Raw genomic sequence first — 27,490 nt, forward strand, 5'->3', positions numbered from 1 at the left:
GAAGTGTGATTTCCGTCTAATATACGGTGTGTTAGTGTTTGTGCCCAGTTGGTCATTAAACATAATGTGCCCCAGTTCGTCAAAAAGTTCAAATAAGGGGATAAATACTATGAGGAAACTCTTTTGAAATGACTTGATGAGGTAGAAGACGACATAAGTGAAGTGGGATCAATTTGTGATGAAAATGTTGCCACTGACTACCATTGCTACACTGTACAAATTTTAGTGCCTGTCAGTTTTTTTTTGTTTTATCATTTTTTAAAAACTATTTTATTTTCATGTTTATTACTCTTTGTTTAACTTGATTAGAAATTTTTATCAATATTCTTTAATTTGTTTCATTTTTATCACACTTTTTTTCAGGAATAAAAAGTCATACAAACAATCCTTCCATTCTTGTTATAATGTTTTTTATTTTAATAAATCCACAAAAACTAGATCAATTACTTTTTAGATAAGTAATACTTTCAGTAAGTCATCGAAATATTTTTTTTCATTAAAATATTTAACAAAAAAAATAACCAGTAAAATGTTAAACCCGTCTGTCAGGCGGTTAGTTAGTGTTTACGTCATTGATTTAAGATGTTAGTACTTAAGGGTTAAACGTCTGCAAAGAGAGATAAAATATGTATGGACGAAAGAAGATCGGTGGGATATGCGCATTTTATCAATGAAATTCGATATTATTAAGACATTCCAGAAGCCGCTACAGATAAAATGTTTTAACAACCCATTAATCATTCAGAATTAGTCGACGGATATTAGTACAGTTAAAATAGTTAAGACGATAACTGGACGATAATGATTTAATGAGTGAAATTTAAAGTTTCTTTCTACTTTAATGACAAAAAAAGCAAGCTCATTAGCAGAACCCAATTAAAAATTATTTTGCAGATCTTATTTGAAACATTATTTGGTTGAAAAATCTCATTTTTGTTGGCAAAAAAAATATATTAATTTGTCTGGATTAAATTACAGGTCTGTTTGTCGTAAAAGGGATATGTTACTATCAACATTCACACAGTGTTGCCAAACTGAATTTTGTATTTTGAGTGTAAATTTTCCCACCGATCTCAGAGGGTACAATACCAGAGAACAAGGACCACAATGTGGTCCTTGTTCTCTGACAATACCGAATAGTGAAAAGGAAAGTGAGCACAGTTGACAACTTGGCAACCCAAAGTACTGTAAAATTAGTAAATATATCAAAAATATCAAGGTACATTACATATTCACTATTATACTTATATATTATAGTATACTTATTCACTATATTTTGACCCCTCTGTAAACTGCTTTATTTACGGAATTATATAAAAATGTGAAATATAAAAGTCACACGATTTTTTATGTAGTTTTCGAAAATGATCAGTAGGAAAACAAAGAAGGTGCAAACAAAATGGCCGCAGATGTTTACTTCGTTAATTTAAATGGAACACCCTGTATATAGTTACACATTTGAATGGAACGTTCTGTAACGAACATTTCCATATTGAGTTTGATGGGCCTATCTGGAAGAATAAGCGAGATACTAGATATTGATATTATGTAACATCTGTAGTATTATAACTATATTATTAGTTAACATTGTCGCTGTTATTTTAATATTATAAGTTAGTGTTCCATTCCATGTCCATGTCGTAATTTATTTTATATATTGTTGTTCTGAAGCTATTATATTTTGTATACACACACCGGCAAAATTAGCCGAACACCTTAAAAATGGGACATGTTTGATGTCTCGAATCTCCTAATCCTGTTGTCCGATTTGAGTAATTCTTTTACATAGTATGTTATAGCCTTATTAGTTAAGAATATCGGTGTAATAATATTGTTGCTAGACAGGTAAATGTCATTTTATACCGGGTGTTACAATCATACTGTATTTTTTTCCTAAAGTTCGGAACACCCTGTGGAATATTATAGCGTATATAAAATATTAAAATTAAAACATTTCTGAACATTTTCTTTTTTGATTCATTTGCTTATGTTGGAAAATAAAAAAAGTTATGTGCTTTAACAACTAGCCATGCTTTTTATCAATAAATCCTCATAGTAGGGGAGGAAAGTATGCTAAATTTGCAGTTAGTCGAGCGTTATGGGGATCTATTGGATTGTGAAGAGTGGGTGCTAAAACAAAAAATTCCACCAATCCTTTTTTCCGATCATAGGAAATATAGGCTATATCTATCCATAATTGGAAGAAATGTTGCGAATAAAAGTTGCTTATTTCTACGTCAAGGATCCAAATCTGCAATTAGAATTGGGGACTCCTATTTAAGATTTTAAAGGTGTCGTGTTTGGTGCCATTCGGTAGATTTTTGAAAAATATTGAATACGTGTATTTTGCAGTTTTACGATCTGATGTTCATTTCGCGAAATATCGCAGGGTTCGTATTTACAATTTTTAATTTACCCCCACCCCTCTCCGTGGGGTGTCACGAGCCGCCACGGAGGTGGGGTAGGGGATTTAATTAAAAATCTTAAATAGGAGCCCTCAATTTTTATTAAAGATTTGGATTCTTTACGTAAAGATAAGCAACTTTTATTCGACACATTTTTTCGAATTATGGATAGATAGCGCTATAATCGGAGAAAAATGATTGTTTCAAATGAAAAATTAAATTAAAAAATGAAAAGTCCCCCACTTTATGGAAAATTTAACTTAACCTTTTTCTGATTTTAGCACATACTCTTCACAATCCAGTAGGTCCCCATAACGCTTGAGTAACTGCAAATTTAGTATACTTTCCTCCCCTACTATATGAGGATTTATTGATGAAAAACATGGATAGTTGTTAACGCACATAACTTTTTTATTAACTTAATAAGTAAATGAATCAAAAAGGAAAATGTTAAGAAAGCCTAAGTCTACAATCGAGTATTGATTTTAATATTTTACATATGCTAGAATATTCCACAGGGTGTTCCAAACTTTAAGAAGAAAACACAGTATGCTTGGTACACCCGGTATAAAATGATATTTACCAGTCTAGCAACAATATTATTAGAACGATATTCTTAAATAATAAGGCTATAACATACTAAAAGAATCACTCAAATCGGACCAGTGGTTAAGGAAATTCAAGACATCAATTATGTCCCATTTTTAAGGTGTTCGGCTAATTTTGCCGGTGTGTGTATAATATTTTAAACTTTTCAGCTTCCATGTAACCCATTCTAATTAAATATTATAAATTGTCAAAAAATAACATTGTTGTCATGATCTTCCTATCACTGTTATAGCCAACCATCATGACTGAGATTTATTCAAAATATCTAGTACCTATCTTGCTTATTTTTCCATATAGGCCCATCAAATGCAATATGGAAATATTCGATACAGAACGTTCTATTCAAATGTGTAATCATATACAGGGTGTTCCATTTAAATTAATAAAAGTTAACATCTGCGGCCATTTTGTTTGCACCTTCTTTATTTTTCTACTATCATTTTCGAAAACTACATAAAAACTCGATAAACTTTTGTATTTTACATTTTTTTTATTCTGTAAATAAAGCAGTTTACAGGGGGTCAAAATATAGTGAATAACCCTGTACACCGCCAGTGTTGGCGTTAAAATATTAGTAGGTCGGTTAATTCACACAACGATAAAAATTAAAACACAACGTAGTTAGAACACAAAATTACCACAGCACTGACCGTACCCTCCGTTGCCGAATTAGAAGAGTTTTTTTTTGAGCTTCTGTTTTTCTTTGAATTCTGTAATTTTACCGACAAACGATGGGATCAGGCAAGCCAGTCCGCTCTAGCCCTAAATGGCCATAAATAAGGGGTTTGTTCTTTGTCCAAGGATCGTAAATCACAAAATTCTGAGGGAAATAACACCATTTCACATTGCTTTGATTCCCGTCTTCAGTTTTTATCTTTTTCCTCAACATACTCTGTTGGAATTATTTTTCAGAATTTTGTGATTTGCAATCCTTGGACAATCAACAAACCCCTTATTTGTGACCATTTATGGCTAGAGCGGACTGGCTTGCCTTGTCCCATCGTTTGTCGGTAAAATGACACAGTTTAATGAAAAACAGAAGCTCAAACAAGACCCTTACAATTGTGCCGTGGTAATTTTGTGGTCTAACGACGTTGTGTTTTAATTTTTACCATTGTGTGAATTAACCAACCTACTAATATTTTTAACGCTAATACCGGCCGTGTACCTACTGGGGAATGATGGTCCGACCGATTTTATCACAAAGTAAATATTTATTAATTTTACAGTACTTTGTGGTGCCAATTGTGCTCTCTTTCCTTTTCACTTTTATATTTTTTCTATCTCTCTTTGCCGACCGACGTTTAAATTGGTAAACTGGTGAAGCGCGCCTCAACACACTCCGTTGGTCCGGACCTTAAAACAGATGCAGGATGCATCTAAACATGTAATGTAGTAAACATGTATATGTATTTGGAACCTAAGAGTTTTCTATTGGTTCGTTACAGCACGCGGTCATATTTTAACCAATAGGCGGCGAGGTTCCAAACGCATATACGGAATGTTATTCGGTGCCAAATTCATATGCGGAATGTTAAATATTCGTACACCGAAAAAGATAAGTTTTCCTTAGAGTCTGTTAAAAGGAGATTGATTTCAAAATACTTGTGATTGTATTATTAAATAAAAATAAAACAATTATAGTATTTGGAATGTTATTTGGTGCGAAATTCATATACGGTATGTTAAATATTTGTAGAACAAAAAGACGATTTTTATTAAAGGCAGTTAAAATGATACTGGTTTTTAATAGTATATTATGCAACGAGCATTTAATGATGGTCATTATGAAGCGAGTATAAGGGATACGAAACGAGCCGCCTATCGGCGAGTTTCGTATAGAGTACGAGCTTCATAATGATAATTAAATGCAAGTTGTATACACGATTTTTTCTATGATCATTCACAAAAAAAATATATTCAAATTTATTAATTTTGTAACGCAAACAAATTAAGCAGTTTATCAGTCTGACAGTTTGTTTACATATTGAGAACTGTCAAAGCGTATGTATTTGACTCGCCATTGGTTACTGCGCGTGTGCCACTTTTATCGCGAATGTCATATCGCGATTCTATTGATTAAAAGTCTGTATCTTAATAAAAATCTTATCTTATTGTTAATGTATTATTAAAGATCCACAAGGAAAAAGGTTTTCCTGTAGTTGGCTGCTTACCATATAATACAAAAATACTAATAAAGTCCTTTATAAAAGGTCTATATTTAAAATCCCTAAAAAGGGCTACATCACAGAACTAGTTTTCGATTGGTTGACCAATCATCATCAGTGCTTTCCTAAAATGAAGATAACCGGATAAAATGATGCAAATGTTTTAAAATTTTGACTACGGTTAAAAAAAGTTTTAGGTTATACTCACGTGACCTTACCATGCTAACCACCAAAATATAATATTACAAATTTTATTTACATATATTACATACCTACAAATATTTTGATGGTTAGCATGTAAGATCACGTGAGTATAACCTACAACTTTTTTAACCGTAGTCAAAATTTTAAAACCTTTGCACCATTTTATAAGGTTATATTCATTTTAGGAAAGCACTGATGATGATTGGTCAACCAATCGAAAACTAGTTCTATGATGTAGCCATTTTTAGGGATTTTAAATATAGACCTTTTATAAAGGACTTTATTCGTTTTTTTTTGTATTATATGGTATACAGCCAACTACAGGAAAAGCTTTTTCCTTGTGGATCTTTAATAATACATTAACAATAATTTTTCTATTCTCATACTATATATTAATTATGATCACTACCTGTATCATAATGAACTTCATTATGTTACAGATTTTCATTAAGATACAGATTTTTCACCAATAGAATCGCGATATTACGTTCGCGATAAAGGTGTCACACGCGCAGTAACCAATGGCGAGTCAAATACATAGGCTTTGACAGTTCTCAATATGTAAACAAACTGTCAGACTGATAAACTACTTAATTTGTTCGCGTTACAAAATTAATAAACTTGAATATATTTTTTTTGTTAATGATCATAGAAAAAATCGTGTATACAACTTGCATTTAATTATCATTATGAAGCTCGTACTCTATACGAAACTCGCCGCTAGGCGGCTCGTTTCGTATTCCATATACTCGCTTCATAATGACCATCATTAAATGCTCGTTGCATAATATATGTACTATTAAAAACCAGGCTCATTTTAACTGGCTTTAATAAAAATCGTCTTTTTGTTCTACAAATATTTAACATACCGTATATGAATTTCGCACCAAATAACATTCCAAATACAATAATTGTTTTATTTTTATTTAATAATACAATAACAAGTATTTTCAAATCAATCTCCTTTTAACAGACTCTAATAAAAACTTATCTTTTTCGGTGTACGAATATTTAACATTCCGTATATGAATTTGGCACCGAATAACATTCCGTATATGCGTTTGGAACCTCGCCGCCTATTGGTTAAAATATGACCGCGTGCTGCAACGAACCAATAGAAAACTCCTAGGTTCCAAATACATATACGGAATGTTTAGATGCATCCAGTATGTATCTCGAAATTCAAAGTAAAACTTCAATAAGCACTTTAATATCACATATTATGTTCTGTTTCTCCACCATGCAGGTATAGTAGTTTCACCCCATAAAAGATTTGTTGACAGAGTTTTGCATCGTCATGAAATAAGTTACAGACTCTGAATAGTGGTGGTCCTATGAGAATGAACGGAATAAATATACAGAATGAACCAAAAGTATCAAAATGCCTAATTATCTCTTGAATGAATGGTTGGAATTACCTATTCTCTCTGAGCTTCGCTGGTATCGCCAACTAGCGGATTACTAATGGAACTTTTGCCGGAAATTTTTAAATTTAATATTTAATTTTTATCGTGTAATATTTACAACGCAAAGAATTGTTTAAATTGTAATCGATGGTTAATATCAGTAAGTACAAAATTTATGATTCATTATGATTATGTTTTAAGATTTTGCTAATCAATTTTGACGTTTTATTAATGAAATATTAGTTTTCTTCTTTCTTACGTCGGATACTTTCACAATTATCGTGTAGATGGCGCTTAGATTAATATATTAATTTACGAAAAAACCAAATTTCAGTATTTAAAACGTAATTATTTTTAAGGTAAAAATATACCACAGCTTTGGGCCAGAGGTGTAACCAGGATGATCCTAAGGGGGGGGGGAGTTACATCTACTTGAAGGTCTCTGGGGGTATGGAATAATAATGGTGTTAAGCGTAAAGAGCACAAAGTACATCCAAAAGGGGGGGATTATAACCACCAAAATCTCCCCCTAGTTACGCCTATGCTTTGGGCAGCTAATATTTTTTATTATTATTGTCTTTAATTTCAATGTTTTAAATTAATCACTTTGACATTTATGTCAAATTTCCAGAAAAAGTTCACCGACTTGTCACTACTGGCGCTCACGAACTTTTAAATATCCCCTCTACCTACGAGCTCAGAGCGGATACAGAAAGAGGGAGGATACGGTGCTACATGGTGCTACTATAGTATGCGGTCTACCATCGCGTTTATAAACGCATACGTAGGCAGGATTATTATTTGAATTTTACAAATAGGTACCTAATCCTTTGTTATTTACTATTTTAGTCAGGAATAAGCCAATTTTTTCTTATCAAAAAAAAGTTCATATGACAAAACATTAATTTGTGAAATTAATTAATAATTCTTATGATTTATGCGTTTTATTCACCTTGTAAAGATTTTCATTATTGTGTGTAAACCCTTCTGAGAAAAGATTGTATTGTTTAGCCTCACATATACATTGCCAGCAAATAATCTTTACAAAATGAATAAAACGCATAAATCAGAAGAATTATTATTTTAATTTTACAAATTAATACTTTGTCATATCAATTTACTATTTTAGCTGGGCATAAGCCACAAAAGTGGCTAATTTTGCAAATTATAATAGATAGGGACAGGCAGAACGCATACTATAGTAGCACTGAGGAGAGTCCTATTTTGCAATATGAAGATTTGAAATTTGATTCTTGTAACCTTGCCAGATTTATCAGTTTTCTGATATTGGTCACTTTGGTTTTTTAGATACAACACCTTGTTTGTTGTACCTACCTTTATTGAAATACCTTCAAAAGGTAAAACGTTTAGAAACGCCTAATCGTCTCCACATTTTTTTTTATTCAAACTATGTACAACTAAATTTGAACATAATAATTAAAAGTTTACTACATTGCTAAACTAATGTCTACCTAATATCAAGTGTTCAAAATGTCCTCCGTTGTTGCGTCTATGACATTTCTTCATGTTTCTCTAGAAATTAATATGGATTCATCGATGATTCTTTGCTTTGGCTAAGCAACACTTGTTGGTTTAGTTTTATAAATTCTACTTTTCAAGTATCGTCAATAAAAATAATCCTTAAGGTTCAAATCTGGTAAAAGAGGAGGCCATTAAATACTACCTAATCTACAAATCCATCGTCCGGGAAATGTCTGATCTTCTTTTTCTTCTTGTTGTGCCTTCTTCTAACGAAGGTTGGCGATCACTTCCTAAACGCTTCTCTATCTTTTGCAACGTGAAATATCTGTTCAACACTGAGGTTAGTCCAATCTTTGATATTCCTCAGCCAAGACTTCTTCTTTCTTCCCAAGCCTTTTTTCCCCTCTACTCTTCCTTCCATGATGACGTGTAGCAGAGAGTATTTATCGTTACGAAGTATGTGGCCCAGATGATTTTCTTATTTTAATTGTGTTCATAAGCTTTCTGCCATATCCAATTCGTCTTAACACTTCTTCGTTTGGGACTTTTGCAGTTTCGAATGCCTCCAATTTTTTACGGATTGGGCTTTTAGAGTCCAAGCTTCTACCCCATAGTAGTTGCGACCAAACATAGCATTCGACGAACCTCAATCTAATGGCCATACTCAATGTCTAATCTAAATAACTTTATATCTCATTAAAATTGGCTCCAACTTGTTTTTTTGGAGCAGGTACAATTTTATTTCTAAGTAGGATTTCCTAATTATCGCTTGTTAAATTTGCAGGAAATAACCGGTGAATTCGTAACTATTTTAATCCCCCATCCTAATTACAGGCCAATTGGTAACTGTGGCCCTCAGGTAATTTTTCGGTAACCAATCAACTACCGGTGAATTCGTAACTAAATAAAGGTATAATCTTTTAGACTTGAAATAAACATATGGAAAATCTCTTTGCTTTTAAATTATTATCAGATGGATTTAAATAATTTATCATTGCTAAACATCTAAATATTGAATTTACAATTACTTGATAAAAACCAAGCTCGTGTAGAGTTATACTTGATGGAAATAATACACTGAGCGGCACAAAAAATGGCCACCCCACAAAATGGGTAATTTTTCTGAATCTGTTGTCCGATTTAAGTGATTTTTTTAACATTTTATAGCCTTATTCTTTAACAATGTCGCTGTAATAAAATTATTGCTAGACAGGTAAATGATCATTGTATACCGGGTGTGCCAATCAAACTGTGTTTTATTCTCAAAGTTCACCACACCCTGTGTAATATTCTAGCATTTATAAAATATTGAAATTGAAACCCAACTATAGCCGCAGGTTTTCTTAACATTCTCTTTTTTGATTCATTCGCTTATGTTGGATAATAAAAAAGTTAGGTACTTTAACAACTAGCCATGTTCTTCATTAATACAGAGTGTTTCTAAATAAGTGCGACAAACTTTAAGGGGCAAATCTGCATAAAAAAATAATGGCCGTTTGCTTTATAAACACATGTCGGCAAATGCTTCGTTTCTGAGATAGAGGGTGTTGAAATTTTCTCTTACAAACTGACGATTTATTTATTGCTCTAAAACCGGTTGAGATATGAAAATGAAATTTGGTAGGTTTTAAGATACAGTTATTGCACATTTTTTGACATGCAATTAAGGATTTTATATTCTCCATTGGCGCGCATACGGGTAATATGACGGGTAATATTACCCGCATGAGCGCCAATGGTGAATATAAAATTCTTAGTTGTATGTCAAAAAATGTGCAATAACTGTATCTTAAAACCTACCAAATTTCATTTTCATATCTCAACCGGTTTTAGAGCAATAAATAAATCGTCAGTTTGTAAGACAAAATTCAACATCCCATATCTCGGAAACGAAGCATTTGCCGACATGTGTTTATAAAGCAAACTGCCATTATTTTTTTATGCAGATTTGCCCCTTAAAGTTTGTCGCACTTATTTAGAAACACTCTGTATTAATGAAGAACATGGCTAGTTGTTAAAGTACCTAACTTTTTTATTATCCAACATAAGCGAATGACTCAAAAAACAGAATGTTAAGAAAACCTGCGGCTATAGTTGGGTTTTAATTTCAATATTTTACAAATGCTAGAATATTACACAGGGTGTGGTGAACTTTGAGAATAAAACACAGTTTGATTGGTACACCCGGTATACAATGATCATTTACCTGTCTAGCCATAATTTTATTACAGCGACATTGTTAAATAATAAGGCTATAAAATGTTAAAAAAATCACTTAAATCGGACAACAGATTTAGAAAATTTACGACATCAAAAATTACCCATTTTGTGGGGTGGCCATTTTTTGTGCCGCTCAGTGTATTTATAACACGTGTTAATGAAACACTATAATATTGTTTCAATTATTTTATTAAGATATTTCAATTTTTGCTATTTTTTATAGGTACATAATATAATACAAATATAATGTTTTTAAGCAAACCAAGAAACATTCGGTTTAGATTTAAGGTATTAGATTTAATCAATGGCTTCGAATTCACCTGAAGAAAGTTTCGAGTTGGCAGTTCAGGTCATAGAAAAGTTACGAATTGGCCGGTGTAAATTTTGATTTGAAAATTTTTGTCATTAAAAGTTACGAGTTGGCGCGTGTCCCCTCACTTACCTACATCTGTGAACAGATCTGGCAGTTTTCGTTTATTATTATCTTCCTCGCCCTGTAAAGGTAGATCAATTCGTCAGTCATCTGATTTTACGCAAATCCTGGTTTCATCTGGAAATAGTACTTATATTTTGCCATTTTTCAATACAGTTTTAGTGTAGAAGGCACCAATTTTGGCTTTCGGCAATCAATATTGTGCTACCTGGATAACTAGGGAACCTGTAACTGTTCCCTGCTGTATAATCGTTGGGAATTAACTCTTTTTCTTATTAAAAAAAATACCAAGTTTCTTGTAAAAGGTATATATTAAAATACCCTAAATAAGGGTCACAATACAAAACGTTTTCGGATTAAGGAATCCATCATCAGTGTTTAAAAGCCAAAATTTGCATGCCTGAGCCACCAAAATGTATTGGGTAAAAACCCTTTAAATGTAAATGATAAAGTTATTTTACATATTTATATAAAAATCATCTGATGTTAAAGATAAACCTGGATGTTACCCAGGGCAACACAGGACTCTCCCCACGTGGTTGGAACTTTTTTTGGAGAAAACCTCACATATTGGATTTCAATGGCCAACTGACAACTCAATTCCTCTGAATTTTTCTTATCATTTAATTGAAACACTTACACCTGTAGCTTCCAAAAGCTGCCTTTAGAGCTGTGGGTGGGAAATTGTTGGATCTTTTCTAGCTACTTGGACAATTAACGATCATGGCGAGCTATTGTTACTTTTTGGCAACTTTGTTTTGGTATGTTGTTAAGCGTTCCCAATTCCTGAGACCTAGCATAGGTTTTTGACATAACATCCTGTGTTACGCCTACCACTGCAACATGTACCTCATGAGACATTACTTGCTCCCCAAGACCAATAAATTATCTTACTTCTTTGCACGTCTTATAAACCCACATAAGGCGTATTTTCATTTTTGAATGCAAAAGTTCGTTCATTTGTTTTTGTTCATTTAAAAAGATAAGTTAAGCAAATAATCTATATTCTATAACGTACCAACGCTATAACGTGTTATCTGGTTGTTTTATCAGTGTATTTATTTTCAATAAAATTCTTTATTCTTACCAACAAGTTTTCTCAAAAGGAATAAATATTTGTTTGAAATATGTACATGATGATTCCATACATGTTTGGTTTTGTGTATTATAAAAATATCTACTACATACCATTTCTAAAATTTATAATCTCCGCATTTATGTACTTCCTTAGTTATTATTTAATTAGTTGTCATTATAAATCAAACCTCTTTAAATATTTGCTTAATAAATAAAGCGTTGTTGGGTTACTTATCAGTTCTTATAATTTATTTTCACGTTTTCTAATAATTTCACGAACTGTTTACTGTAAAATAACAGGATTTGAAATATTTAGGAACTGTGGGTTTTCACACCCGAGCATCATCAACTCATAAAAAATGTATTGACAAGGTGGTTCGAAAATCAGTCATTAAGAAACGAATTCTATAGATTTGTGTATCAGTGGACCAAAATTAGTACAGCTTAAATAAATAAAAACAATAAAATATTTATTTAACGTTTAAATTAAAAAAAATATTCATGAGAGCAATTCCTTCTTCATGTGTGTCTGAGACTGTCAATGTGGCTCTCCAGTATTAGTGAACATATTTAACTGAAACTCTCATGGTCACTTGCACCGCATCAACGAACGTCTGTCATCTCTTCTTTTCGCGGTTGCAGATAAATGGGTTTTACTGTACATACTCAACTAGTCCAAGTCATCTCTTAACATGGCACATTGGCACAGAGCTGCTATGTAATTAACTGTTGGTATTGATTTGATTATTGAATATGACACACACCCATACACATATACAGGCACAAACACAATACACATATACGCAGTGTTGCCAGGTCAAATTTATAAAAGTTACTAGATTTCACTGAAAAAAATCACTAGAATTTCACTAGATTACGCGCATGCGCAATAACATATAATTATGCGCAGTAGGGATAGGGCTTTCCTAAAATTTTCAGGGGATCTCCCTACTTTTGAATTATCCAGGTTAAAACGCAAAAAGACCTTACAATTATGCTGAAGTAATTATTCCAAACAACCATAATAAGCCCGGATCCCGCGTACCAAAAAAAAGTTGATTAATAGCTAGCTGAAAATTTGTTAATAGCTTAATTAACAGTGTCTAGTCGGACAAACTTTGATGTACGGGAACACTGGAATAGGGGAATTTTTAATTGTAGAAAAGTCTAAAAATTTGGAACGTAAGAGTAAGAAAACACTCCATGTATTTTGTTGGACAGAACTTCCAATTATTGATTTGTTAAGACCGCGTCTCACCATCAAATAATTTGATCAAACAGTTTGAGCAAACTCCGGAAGTACGTCAAAGTGACGTCACAATTGCAGTTTTTTTGAAATTCTAAAAATCTGTGCTCTCACTATCAGTCTAGTTTGATCAAATTCTTTGTATTGAGTTGTCTAACTTGTTTGTACTTTATTTAAAATTAAAATGTTTCATTATTATCCACAATGAACACTCAGGATGTGACGTCACTAACTGTCACTTTGTGTCACTAACTGTCAAGTTTGATAAAATTATTTGATGGTGGGACGCGGCCTTTACTGTTTCATTAAACTCTCATGCAAAAATCAGACTGCTATTTATCACCAATATAATTCCTATCATTTGACATGTTATTCGTGTTTTATTAAAATGCGCAGTTGGTGATAATACCGCAGTCTGATTTTTGCATGAGAGTTTAATGAAATGATAAGAAATCAATTGGAAGTTCTGACCGTCAAAATACATGGAACGTTTTCGTAATCTGACTTCCAAATTTTTAACCTGTTCCACAATTAAAACTTCCCCTGTTTCAGTGTTCTCATACATCAAAGTTTGTCCGACTAGACACCGTTAAGTTATTAACAAATTTTCAGCTTGCTATTAATCAACTTTTTTTGGTACGCGAGATCCAGGCCTATAATTCAAATTTAATTGATAAAATTAGCAAGCTCTTTATTTAATAAAGAGCTTGCTAATACTATTGATTTTTATCAAGGTCAGCCATTATGATGAAACAATTTATTTTGGGGAATAGCGGGAATCGGTAATAGGAAATGAAGATCATAATATTTATTAAAAGTTCATTTCGCATCTGACATTGAAATAGATACCACAAACATGATTCTCTTAGTTGGGTATGGATTAAGTTCACAGTAAAAGAAAGCCGCACCACCATTATTTTTTATTTATGTAATTTTTCTTCTCTTGACACTTGAAACTATTGAGTTGAGGAGAGTGTCCTAATCGTGAACTGACTCATCACTTTTAAGGACTGCCATGTTTATGTTAAATTTTGGTATGTTATGATTAGGTATTAAATTGCCATCACAAATTTCCGGGGATTTCTCTTTCTTTGCAAAGTAATTTTTAAACAATACAGGGAAGTATTAAATAAATTTTAATACAAACTTATTAAAAATATACTATTGAAAATATAATTTTTTGTTACAATGTAGCAAAAATATTCATTATAATGGAAATTTCCAAAAATCACTAGAATTGGGTCTATTTTGAAAAGTTATCACTATTTCACTAGATTGTTAAAAAATCACTAGATCTAGTGAAATTTCACTAGACCTGGTAACACTGCATATACGCATAAAAAATGGGAGAATCGAAAGACAGTCGCACTACTCGCTGACTCGCACTACAACTGGCTCTTTCAGTGTTGCCAGATGAAAATTTCTCGTAACAGTAGAATAGGACATAAAAAAACAGTAGAAAACAGGAGATTTTTAATAATTTCAAATAAAACAATAAAATGTAGTTAAATTGAACAAAATAACTATCTTACGTCTATTTTTCAAGCCCATTAATTAAGCAGTAATTAATAGAACTGAAGCAAGACAGTCCATGACTAGTTTCTGACTGATTCGCATGCGCAGTTCCGTTTTCAAGCGCTTGAAAACGGAACTGCGCATGCGAGTCAGTCAGAAACCAGTGATGGACTGTCTCCACGAACAAAGCTTAAATTCAGGTTTCACAAATGTTTAAACTTGTCTGATAACGCTAAATAATCTCTCAAATGAAATACCAATATACCAGATTTTAGTGGAAAATATAATAGAAGATTTGAGATTGAAAACAGGAGAACAGGAGAAGAAGTATGAAAACAGTAGATCTCCTGCTAAAACAGGAGATCTGGTAACACTGGGCTCTTTATACGGTTAGGTAAATTAGGTATGTGTTTCGACTACTGAACTCCCCAATCTCGAGCTGTAGCACCTTGGTGCCAAGAGCATGCATGATAGTATAGGAAGACAATCTTCATAAATGCTTGTTCTTCGGTGAGAAGTTTTCATCATTATTATAACATCACCGCGTTTCCTTTATACGATTTTTATTGTAAATTTATATTTCCATAAAAGATTATATGTCTTTATAGTGCGTTAACATTTAGTCCAGGGCGCATCTGTTTTGAGATGGACGTTGAGAAGTGACTCAAATCTTTTTGCAGAAATTGCTTGAAAATAACTTAAATAATAATATTTGAGTTATCCTCCCACTCAAAATGGTCCGGAACATTGTTTAAATAATCAAAATGTCAAAATATGAAGGAAAAATTCGATTTTTTTATTGGTTTTTTGATTATAACTTTAAAACTATTCATTTCTGAGAAAACTTGTACAAACATAAATAGTCGAGGAAATGAAGCTGAAAAAATGGCAAAACCTCGCAATTTTTTCGTCCAGCATCGATTTGTACAAAAATTTGGGATTAGGCTCATTACACCCTCTAGTTCATTTTCTATATTGACCTGTTGTACGCTTTTGGTTTTGTAAGGGTGAAAACTACCCCTAGATTTAAAAAATTATAAAATAACATTTTAAACTTCAATATTGTCAACATTTGGTTCTTATTAGTTACATAATGAATGTTTTATGCTTTAAGATATACTATCATAATATTTCAACCCTTAAAACCACCCTTGTTGGAGCTATATATAAAAAATTTACTTATCCTAAAAGAATAATTTCGGCTTGCATCGATATTCATAAAAATTTGGGATTAGGATCATCTCACCCTGTACTTCATATTCTATATCATGCTTAAGGGCGTTGATTATTTTTAGGGGTGTAAACAACCCCTTATTGTCAAAAATTATATAAAAACATTGTCTACTTTAACATGGGTAAAATTTGTTTTTGATTGGTTAAATAATGATTGTTTTATACTTTAAGATATAATACCATAATATTTCAACCCTTAAAACGACCCTTTATAACATTACAGTTCTTATAAGTAAATATTTTAATAGGTCTATATAGAAAAAAAGTAGAATTAAAGAATTACAAAAACATTTATTTACACAAAAATACGAATTTACAAATATGTACAAATAATACAAATACAAATAGTTTTTTAGTCATCTTCCAGTATACGAACCGGTTCTGTGGTATTATACATACATTAAAAATTATCCATAAGGGGACTATCCGAATTTTTCGAAAAAAAAAAATTCGTTTTATAAACATAGCTCCTTCATTTTTGGCGGTGAAAAGATTTTTCAAAAATGACTTTGTAGGATTTTTTAAGAGTTATAAGACTGTGTAAACTAAATTCCATAAGATCCCTCAGTTTTTAATTAGGGTGGGTTTAAACGGCTCGAATAAAGGGGTGTTTGCTCGTAAATAGAGGTTTTAAACAGCTATATCTCGCTAACTGTTCACTGTAATGAAAATATATGCACAAGGCAATTTTAGTTATTAAAAAAGCTACAATTTGGTAATCCATCATGTTTTTCGTATCGCCAGTATTTTCCGAGATATTTTGAAGTAAAAGGTGAAAAATGGGAAATTCCAAAGAATTTATTTTTCTTTAAACTCCAGTTTTTCTAAAATTAGGTCTTTTAAATAGGTCAAACTTCTTGGGTGTATTGATAATACAAATATAGAAGGAATTACAGAAAGATGAAGACCAATTTTTAATCAGGAGGGTAGTTAGGGTGTTGTTTTCACTGATTTTTTCATAGAGAAAAGCAGGTACCGACCTTTTTTTGATCATAAGTCGCTTATTTTTCAGACTAAAAACTTTTTATTATTTTTTTTTGAAAGGACTAACAGTATACTTGAAAAAAGATTATTTAAGTTTTCCTCGAAAAATGCAAAGTTTTTCTGTTATTTTACTTTGAATATTTCAAATTATGCATTTGACGAAAAAAGCTAACTTTTAACATGCCGTATCTCGGTTTGTATTGGTCTTACCGATATTACAGAAAAATAATTTGGTTTGTGATACTAAAAGATACAATTTTGATATCTACAGTTTTTTTGATTAAATGCACATTTTTCGAGGTATTCTCAAAAAACCCTCAAAAAAGTCGATTTTTTCATCGAAAAAAAATTTCAAGCGCGAATAACTAGAAAAATAAGTAGTTTTACGAAGAAAATGTAAAAAACATTTTTTTCTTATAATCACTTTTTACATCGATTTACATAGTTAAAATGTAATATAAAATTCCCGCCCCCGAGATGGGGTGGCAACCACCCCCAAGGTTTTAGCGTACAGCGGCATGATATAGAAAATGATCCTTGGACTATTCCCTACCTTCTGTGAAAATTTCAAGTAAATCCATGATGGACGAAAAAATTGCGAGCCAAAATTCTTCATTTCCTCGACTAAAAAGTTGCGTAATTAAATTTCCTACAATATAGAATTGAATAAAAATTTACAAAATAGTCACCCTTGTTGCAAAATAGCAATAATTGCGAAAAAAACATACAAAAACAAGTATTCGCATTTTACGTTTTTCAACCATTTATGCTACACTTAGGACCTTCATATTTTACCCAGAAAAACTTTATGATATAGTAAAACAATACTGTAAATTTCATTAGAATCGGTTTAATAGATTTTGCAATCCAGCTTTCGCAAAAAAAATTCATTTTTTTAAAATGTTGCAGGACTGAAAATAAAGCAGATAGCAAGTTGAATTCTTTTTGCTTATAGAAGTGTACTGTACCTTTGATTTGCAATTTGCAAAATTAAAATCGATTAATTACCACGGCGTCAGGAAATTTTTTAAATAAACAATAATTTTTGCTGCTGCGCGCAAGACAGCGGTGTTCGATTCACACAAGTTGATTTCCACCAAAATTTCTTATAATCTTTATCTAATATATTATTTTCTTACTCTATATTTTGTTGTATTTTAATATTTTAATTCCACAAAAATCAAACTAATTTTATTATTGTTTGTGAAATATTGTTTAAACAATTGCATATGTTTAAAAATAATAAACTTTTATTCTCTAAGGTAAAATATATGAACAAAGAAAGTTTTTGCTAAAAAAAGTGTTATTTCAAAGGATAGAGTATGTGTTTTTATTTTGCAATAAACAAATTTATTTATTTATATCGAAATGTTATAAAAATTAAAATGTATCAATCATTATCAAAGGTCATTGGAATGCCCAATCAGAGCAAACTATCCGCTGTGCTGCGCGTAGTACCAATAATTAATGTTTATTTAAAAAAATTCCTGACGCCGTGGTGTTAATCGATTTTAATTTTGCAAAATTGCAAATGAAAGGTACAGTACACTTCTATAAGCAAAAAAAAAATTTAACTTGCTATCTGCTTTATTTTCAGTCCTGTAACATTTTGAAAAAATGAATTTTTTTTACGAAAGGGTAACTATTTTTTAAATTTTTGACCAATTCTATATTGTAGGTAATTTAATTACGCAACTTTTTTGTCAGTAGAACTTTTCTCGGAAATGAATACTTTTAAAGTTATAATCAAAAACGAAGAAAAAAATCGAATTTTTCCTTCATTTTTTGACATTTTGATTATTTAAACAAGGTTCCGGACCTTTTTGACAGGGAGGATAACTCAAATATTATTTATTTGAGTTATTTTCAAGCAATTTCTGCAAAAAAATTTGAGCCACCTCTCAACGTCCAAATGTGTATATTTTTACAGATGCGCCCTGGTCTAATTATAGTTTTTATATCTATGATATTTTTCCCTGTAATATTTCGTATTATTCATCTCCAATTACTTATCTTGTAAGGATGTATACTTATACTTTCAATATAGTACAAATAAACTCATTCTCAAATCATAGAAAGTTTGATTTCTATGTGAAACCATACTGCACTGTCATTTTATTTATTTAGTCAAGAGAAACAAGTATCGTGTGCCATTTTAAGTTTTTGAATTGCAATACCTATTATTAAACTCAGTTCATTCAACTAATAATTTATGAGACGTCTATATACTTCGTATTTGTAATTTGTCAAAGGAAACAAACGACACTGCTATTTAATTCTGTATGAAGACTATATGCAATTGATCTAACATTTCTTCACGGTTAAAAATATTCAAGTTTGCTGAAAACCAAGTAGCTTCGCCAATTTTATTATACATAGTGTGACCAACTCCAAGTCACTAGAATCCGGGACAAGGCTGAAAGAAATACCTGAAATCCGGGACTTTTCAATAAAAATCGGGCCATTTTTTAAGAAAACGATAATTAAAATACAGAAACGAAAAAATCCACCATTTTAGTATTTATAGAACTATCTTCTTCTTCTTGACGTACCTATCCTTGACGAATGGTGTCGATCATCATGGAAATCTTCACTTTATCTGCAGCAACGCGAATAAGCTGCACAGATGTTGTGTTGAACCAGGTTCGGAGGTTCTTTAACCAGGATGTTCTTCTTCATGGATCTAGCTTTCCAAATATTTTTCTTGTAGGGGGGCATATCTGGATTCATTTCGCATAATGTGTCCAAAGTAATCCAACTTTCGAGATCTGATGGTGGTTAGTACTTCTCGGTTCTTCCCCATTCTTCTAAGGACCTCCTCATTTGTAACCCGATCAGTCCTATAAGGACTATAGGAGTTCTATACGATATCCTATAGTCCGTAGAACTATAATCTATAATAGCACGATATAAAATGCATGGGTTTTGGACGTGGTGTTAGTATTACACTCTAGAAATTGTCGACTTTTTCTCGTTCCACGAATTCAATCTGATGTGAATTCTTAGAAGAATAACGTATTCAAAATTTCAAAATATAATTTTAGCAAAACTTTGAAAATTCGGATGGCCCGGAAGCCTTGTCCGGGACGCCGGGACCCGACTTCGTAATTCGGGCCATGTCCCGGATTTTTCGGGCTAGTTGGTCACACTAATTATACATGTTCGTGGCTCCTCTTTGACACTTCACCTGACCTATAGTATCATACAATTGATCCAAATAATGGCATAGCCCAGACATCCAAAGTGAAAGTTATCCTCCAATACCAAATTGTTTTATATGGTCCACATAATGTTCAGAAAAAAGTCACACCATTTTGAGCGTCGGGTTGGGGAGGGGGGGGGGGGAGAAACTGGTAAATTCGTAGTTTTTTACGTTTTTCGTCAATATTTCTAAAACTATGCGGTTTAGTATGAACAACCTTCTATACAAAAATGTTCTACAATAAATTTGAAATAAAAGGCCCTATGTATAATCCTTCTAAAATGAACGGTTCCAAAGTTACGGAGGTAATATAGTATAATTGGTCCAAAAAAAGGCCTAACCCAGACATACAAAGTAAAAGTTTTCCTCCAACACCAAATTGTTCTATATGGTCCACATATTGTTCAGTAAAAAGTTACACCGTTTTGAGCGTCCGGTTTGGGGGGGAGATGGGGGAGAAGTCGGTAAATTAGTAATTTTTTTAAGCTTTTAGCGACAACAATGTTCTATACAAAACTGTTCTTCATAAAACTTCTCTTAAACATATATAAAGGGTAGAGAGACGGCTATTGAAATACTTGGGAAAACGTCAGGAAAGAAGTTTGAGGATAAAGAGACTTGGTGGTGGTCAAATGAAGTACAAGGAAAAATAAAAGAGAAGGGAAAATTATATAAAAAGTGGCAAGAAACCAGATCGGACATAGATCTTCAAAACTATATGGTCGCCAAAAAGGAAGCGAAAGTAGCTGTAGCAAAAGCTAAAGCAGAAGCGTATTCAAACCTATACGGTCAGCTTGATACCAGGGAAGGGGAAGCAAAGATATATAAAATAGCCAAACAGAGAGCAAAGAAAGCAAGATATTTTAATCAGAATAGATGTATCCGAGATGAAAATAATAAAATACTAATTCACGAAAAGAATGTCAAAAAGAGATGGAGAAAGTATTTTGACAGTTTATTAAATGAAGAATTTGACAGACAGCCTGTGGAGTTAACGGAGGCAGTAACAGCAATGGTTACCAGAATAACAAACGAGGAAGTGGTTCAAGCGCTTCAAAAAATAAAGAAAGGAAAAGCAGTCGGACCAGATGATATTCCTGGGGAAGTATGGAGAGCATTGGGAGAGACAGGAATAACTTGGCTAGCAGGGATATTTAATAGAATTATGGAAGTTGGACAAATGCCAGACGAATGGAGAAGCAGTATATTAGTACCTGTCTACAAAAACAAGGGAGACATACAACAATGTACAAACTACTACTTAGCCACACCATGAAAATATGGGAGAGAGTAATTGATAGACGGATACGTGAAGAAACCGAAATATCCGATAATCAATTTGGCTTTATGCAGGGCAGATCAACAACAGATGCAATTTTCATTGTAAGGCAACTGATGAAAAAATACAGGAATAAACAGACCAACGCTCATATAGTATTCATTGATCTTGAGAAAGCATATGATAGAGTTCCTCGAGAGATTCTGTGGTGGGCACTCAATAAGAAAGGAGTCCCTGGCGAATATGTAAAGATTCTGAGAGATATGTTTGACGGATTAACGACTAGTGTTAGAACAGGTGTGGGAGAGACTGATAAATTTCAGGTGAAAGTAGGATTGCACCAAGGCTCGGTGCTTAGTCCTTATTTATTTTCATTAGTTTTGGACCAGATAACAGCGAAACTACAGGGTAGTATTCCATGGTGCCTAATGTATGCTGGTGATGTAGTGTTAATAGGAAATAGTGAAAGAGACTTAAAACAAAAACTGGAACAGTGGAGACAAGCTCTGGAGGAAAAAGGTTTAAAACTTAGTAGGACAAAAACAGAGTATTTGGAATGTTCATTTAAAGATGGAGTTACTACAAATAAAATGGTATCTTTGGATGGTGAAATGATTGTGAAAAGCAATAGTTTTAAGTACCTAGGATCGGTATTACAGAGTAATGGAGAAATATATGGAGATGCATGCAGTAGAATTAGGGCTGGATGGATGAAGTGGAAAGAAGAGAGTGGTGTGTTGTGTGACAGAAAAATTCCAATGAAGCTGAAGGGAAAATTCTATAAAACAGCCATAAGACCGGCTATGATGCACGGAACTGAATTTTGGGCAGTGAAAAAGAAAGAGGAATAACGAATGCATGTGGCGGAAATGAGAATGCTTAGATGGATGAGTGGAGTGACAAAGAAGGATAAAATTAGAAATGAGTATATTAGTGGAAGTCTAGGTGTGGCACCAATTGATGCCAAAATGAGAGAGCATAGGTTAAGATGGTTTGGTGATGTTCAACGTCGAGACGTTAATCACCCAATACGAAGAATAGCTGAAGTGCAGATTTCTGTAAGGAGTAAGAGAGGAAGACCAAAGAAGACCTGGGGGAGACGATAAGGCAGGACATGTTGGTAAAGGGGATTAACATTGATATGACCCAAGATAGAATTTTGTGGAGAAATGCAATTAGGGAAGCCAACCCCGCATGGGGATAAGGCAAAGGGAATGATGATGATATATACAAAGGGTTGTCTACAGCTAATGCCGTTTCCCTTCCGTCAGCCAGGACTTCCATTTTTTTCGATCTTCCCAGTCTCCGTCTTCCAATCCTTACTTAGACATGGCTTCGTCGACTTCATTTTTCCAAGATCTTCTCGGTCGTCCTCTCTTTCTTGTTCCTCTTGGGCTCCATTCTGCAACCTTGTTTATCCATGTGTTTTCTGCTCTGCGTACGTGGCCGTACAATTTTAATCTTCTCTCGTCTATATATTGCAGGGCATCTTTTTCCACTTACATTCTTCTCCTTATCTCTTCATTTGGTATTCTGTCTCTTCTGGTGAGACCACAGCATCTTCTACATTATTCCATTTCGGTTGCCAGAATGCTTTTTTGGGTTTTTTTGTCTATGGCCCAAATTTCGGCTGCGTATGTTATGATGCTTTGTACTATTGTTTGGTATATCATTTTTTTTATTTTCCTTGATGTTCTTATTCCAGATTACATTATGGAGTTGTCTGATACAAGATCTTGCTTGTCCCAATCTATTTTTTATTTCTGCTTCTGTTGTTCCGTTTTTCGACAGTATAAAACCCAAATATTTGAAATTCTTCGTTCCTTTTATTTCTATTTGTTCTTTTTTGTTTTGTTCTTTGTAGTTTTTTAAATTGTAAAGCCCTGTGCCAAAATACCGGTTATGCGTACATACAATTTTCTTGGATGTGTCGTCTACAAGTACAAATCAAATACTTAGAATCTATGCAAACGATGTTACAGTACATTTGATGAGTTCCTTGCGCAATTCTGTATACGTGCTCCAGTGCATACACGTGTATAACTGCTGCCCAGTGGGTCAATATAATTCTTTTGTAGCCACAACAAATAAATTTGTTTAGATTACTTACAATAAATAAATACAATAATAAAACTAAATTGTTGAGCAATTTTGTTATGTGTAATGTGTCATAAGACTCGTAGTCCAGGGCGCATCTGTTTTGAGATGGACGTTGAGAGGTGAGTCATATTTTTGCAGAAGTTTTGAAATTAACTCATATAATAACAATTGAGTTATCCTCCTTCTCACAAAGGTCCGGAACATTGTTTAAATAATCAATATGTCAAAATATGAAGAAAAAATTTGATTTTTTTCTTCGTTTTTTGATTATAACTGTAAAACTATTCACTTTCGAGAAAAGTTGCACTGACATAAAAGTTGCGTAATTAAATTTTCTACAATATAGGATTGGCTAAAAATTTAAAAAATTGTCACATTTGTTGCAAAATAGCAATAATTGAGAAAAAACATAAAAAAACAAGTACATATTCGCATTTTGTGTTTTTCAACCATTTATGCTACACTTAGGACCTTCATCTTTTACCCAGAAAAACTATATGATGTATTAAAACAATACTGTAAATTTTATTAAGAGGAAACAGTAGCGATCAACAGGTAGCAAAAACGCGTTCCAAGATTGCGGCTGTAATTTTGAATATTTTTTCGAGATATTTGGCACACGTATTCGAAATATAATAAAGAATGGCGGTACAGAGCCCAATTTGAAAAATATATTAATGTATGGAAATTACTCTGTAATTAAATACAATATTAAAAAAACGAGCCTGTACCGCCATTAAGAAGAACAAAAAAATACACTTTCTTCAAATAAACTTTTTTATCCGATGCCTAGATTTTGTGTCATTTTGGAACTACTAAAATTTTTTATTTAATTAGTAGTTCCAAAATGATTCAAAATCTAGGCATCGGATAAAAAAGTTTATTTATTATTATTATATCCACCTTAAGAGGAAACAGTAGCGATCAACCGGTAGCAAAAACGCGTTCCAAGATTGCGGCTGTAATTTTGAATATTTTTTCGAGATATTTGGCACACGTATTCGTAATATAATAAAGAATGGCGGTACAAAGCCCAATTTGAAAAATATATTAATATGTGGAAATTACTCTGTAATTAAATACAATATTAAAAAAATGAAATAAAACTAATGAAATAAAAAATTTTAGTAGTTCCAAAATGACACAAAATCTAGGCATCGGATAAAAAAGTTTATTTGAAGAAAGTGTATTTTTTGTTCTTCTTAATGGCGGTACAGGCTCGTTTTTTAATATGGTATTTAATTACAGAGTAATTTCCACATCTTAATATGTTTTTCAAATTGGGCTCTGTACCGCCATTCTTTATTATATAACGAATACGTGTGCCAAATATCTCGAAAAAATATTCAAAATTACAGCCGCAATCTTGGAACGCGTTTTCGCTACCTGTTGATCGCTCTTAAGATCGTTTCAATAGATTTTGCAAAATAAATTTTGAAATTCAGCTTTCGCAAAAAAATCATTTTTTAAAAATGTTGCAAGACTGAAAATAAAGCAGATAGTAAGTTGATTTTTTTTACATATTATAGAAGAATACCTTTCGTTTGCAATTAGCAAAATTAAAATCGGTTAACTACCACGGCGTCAGCAATTTTTTTAAATTAACATTAATTTTTGGTTCTACGCGCAGGACAGGGGTGTTCGATTCACACAAGTTAATTTCCACCAAAATTTCTTCCAATCTTTATCTAATATATTATTTTCTTTCTCTATATATTTTGTTGTATTTTAATATTTTAATTCCACAAAAATCAAACTAATTTTATTATTGGTTGTGACATATTGTTTAAACAATTGCATATGTTTAAAAATAATAAACTTTTATTATGTTATAAGTTAAAAGTTAAAATATATGAACAAAGTTTTTGCTAAAAAAGTGTAATTTCAAAGGACAGATTATTGTGTTTATTTTGCAATAAACTTATTTATTTATGTACTTATAGCAAAATGTACGAAAAATTAATATTTATCAATCACTATCAAAGGTCATTGGAATACCCAATCAGAGCAAACGTATCCGCTGTCCTGCGCGTAGCACCAAAAATTAATGTTTATTTAAAAAAATTCCTGACGCCGTGGTAGTTAAACGATTTTAATTTTGCAAATTGAAAATGAAATGTACAGTATTCTTCTATAAGCAAAAAAGAATTCAACTTGCTGTCTGATTTATTTTCAGTCCTGCAACATTTTGAAAAAATGATTTTTTTACAAAGGCTGGATTTCAAAATTTATTTTGCAAAATCTATTAAACCTATCTTAATGAAATTTACAGTATTGTTTTATTATATCATAAAGTTTTTCTGGGTAAAATATGAATGTCCTAAGTTTAGCATAATTGGTTGAAAAACGTAAAATGCGAATACGTGTTTTTTATGGTTTTTTTCAATAACATCAGCCCTCCGAGACATGAAAACTGGCAAGGCGCCTGGTTTTGATGGGATACATCCTGAGTTCCTACTACAATGCGGTCAAAGGACAAGAAAATGGTTGGCTGCGTTCTATTCACTGATCCTTAGAACTGGAAACATACCAAAAGCTTTTAAAAAGAGCAAAATAATTGCTGTATTAAAACCCAATAAACCCCACGATAAAGTTGAAAGCTATCGTCCTATAGCACTTCTCAGTTGCTGCTATAAACTGCTGGAACGACTTATCCTAAACCGAATAGGCCCACAAATTCTTGAAAATATCCCACTCGAACAAGCAGGTTTCATACCTAATCGAAGCTGCGCAGATCAGGTTCTAAGTCTAACTACGCATATAGAAGCAGGCTTCCAAAAGCAACAAAAGACGGCTGTAGTCTTTGTGATTTGACAGCTGCCTACGACACAGTTTGGAAGGAGGGACTCCTCTATAAACTAACCAAACTAATCTCATGCCAAAGAATATTGCAACTAATAAACAACATGCTCTCTGATCGATACTTCCAGGTAATCCACGGTAATGACATAAGCAAACAGAGGAAATTAAATAATGGACTACCCCAAGGATCAGTCCTTGCTCCGATGCTTTTCAACTTATATATATCGGACCTACCTGACACTGATGGAAGAAAGTTTGGCTACGCTGACGACCTAGCAATAGCAGTACAACACAAACAGTTTGAAATTACTCAAAACGTGCTGACAAACGACCTCAACAAACTATATGAATACTTCACAAAATGGCGCCTGATACCCAACTTAAATAAAATTGAGGTAAGCTGTTTTCACCTCAATAACAAACAGGCAAACCAAAAATTAGAGGTCAAAATGAGAAATGTAGCACTACCCTACCAACCTTACCCAAAATATCTGGGGGTTACCTTGGACAGGACTCTCTCGTTTAAAAAACATCTACAAATAACTGCACAAAAAATAAGTAGTAGAAATAACCTTATCCAGAATCTTTGTGGTGCCAACTGGGGCGCATCTGCGGACACACTACGAACATCTGTGCTAAGTTTGGTCTACTCTGTGGCAGAGTACTGTGCACCGGTCTGGCTAAATAGTCGTCATGTGAAGATAGTTGATACGCAGCTTAATATAGCAATGAGAATGATTAGTGGCTGCATCAAGACTACTCCACTATATTGGCTTCCCATCCTTAGCCATATACCTCCGCCTATCCTACGAAGACAAAAGGCCTTGATAACGGAGTATTCGAAAGTAAATAGCAACTTGCAACTACCAATCCATGAAGACATCCCGAGTTTAGCAGCAAACCGACTCCCATCCAGAAAACCACCCATAAGAACAGCCCAACAGCTAACGGCAGATGCTTTCAATGTTACCTCCAGATGGCACACGCTGTGGACTGAGGAAGCCTCACCTGAAGTATCCAACCTTATTGACCCAGTCCAAAAGCCTGATGGCTTCGACCAGCCACGAAACATATGGAAGAGCCTAAACCGAATTAGAACGGGACATGCAGTATGCGCACACAACC

General features: G+C 32.9%; 1 protein-coding gene across 2 annotated transcripts in view; it reads left to right on the forward strand.

Moving 5' to 3' along the window:
- LOC114343599 (chondroitin sulfate synthase 1) overlaps positions 1-27,490 on the forward strand; it is a 228,513-nt gene that overhangs the window by 14,258 nt on the left and 186,765 nt on the right. The gene's annotated exons all lie outside the window — the stretch shown is intronic.

Source organism: Diabrotica virgifera, chromosome 8 (assembly GCF_917563875.1).
Source record: "Diabrotica virgifera virgifera chromosome 8, PGI_DIABVI_V3a".
NCBI lineage: Eukaryota > Metazoa > Arthropoda > Insecta > Coleoptera > Chrysomelidae > Diabrotica > Diabrotica virgifera.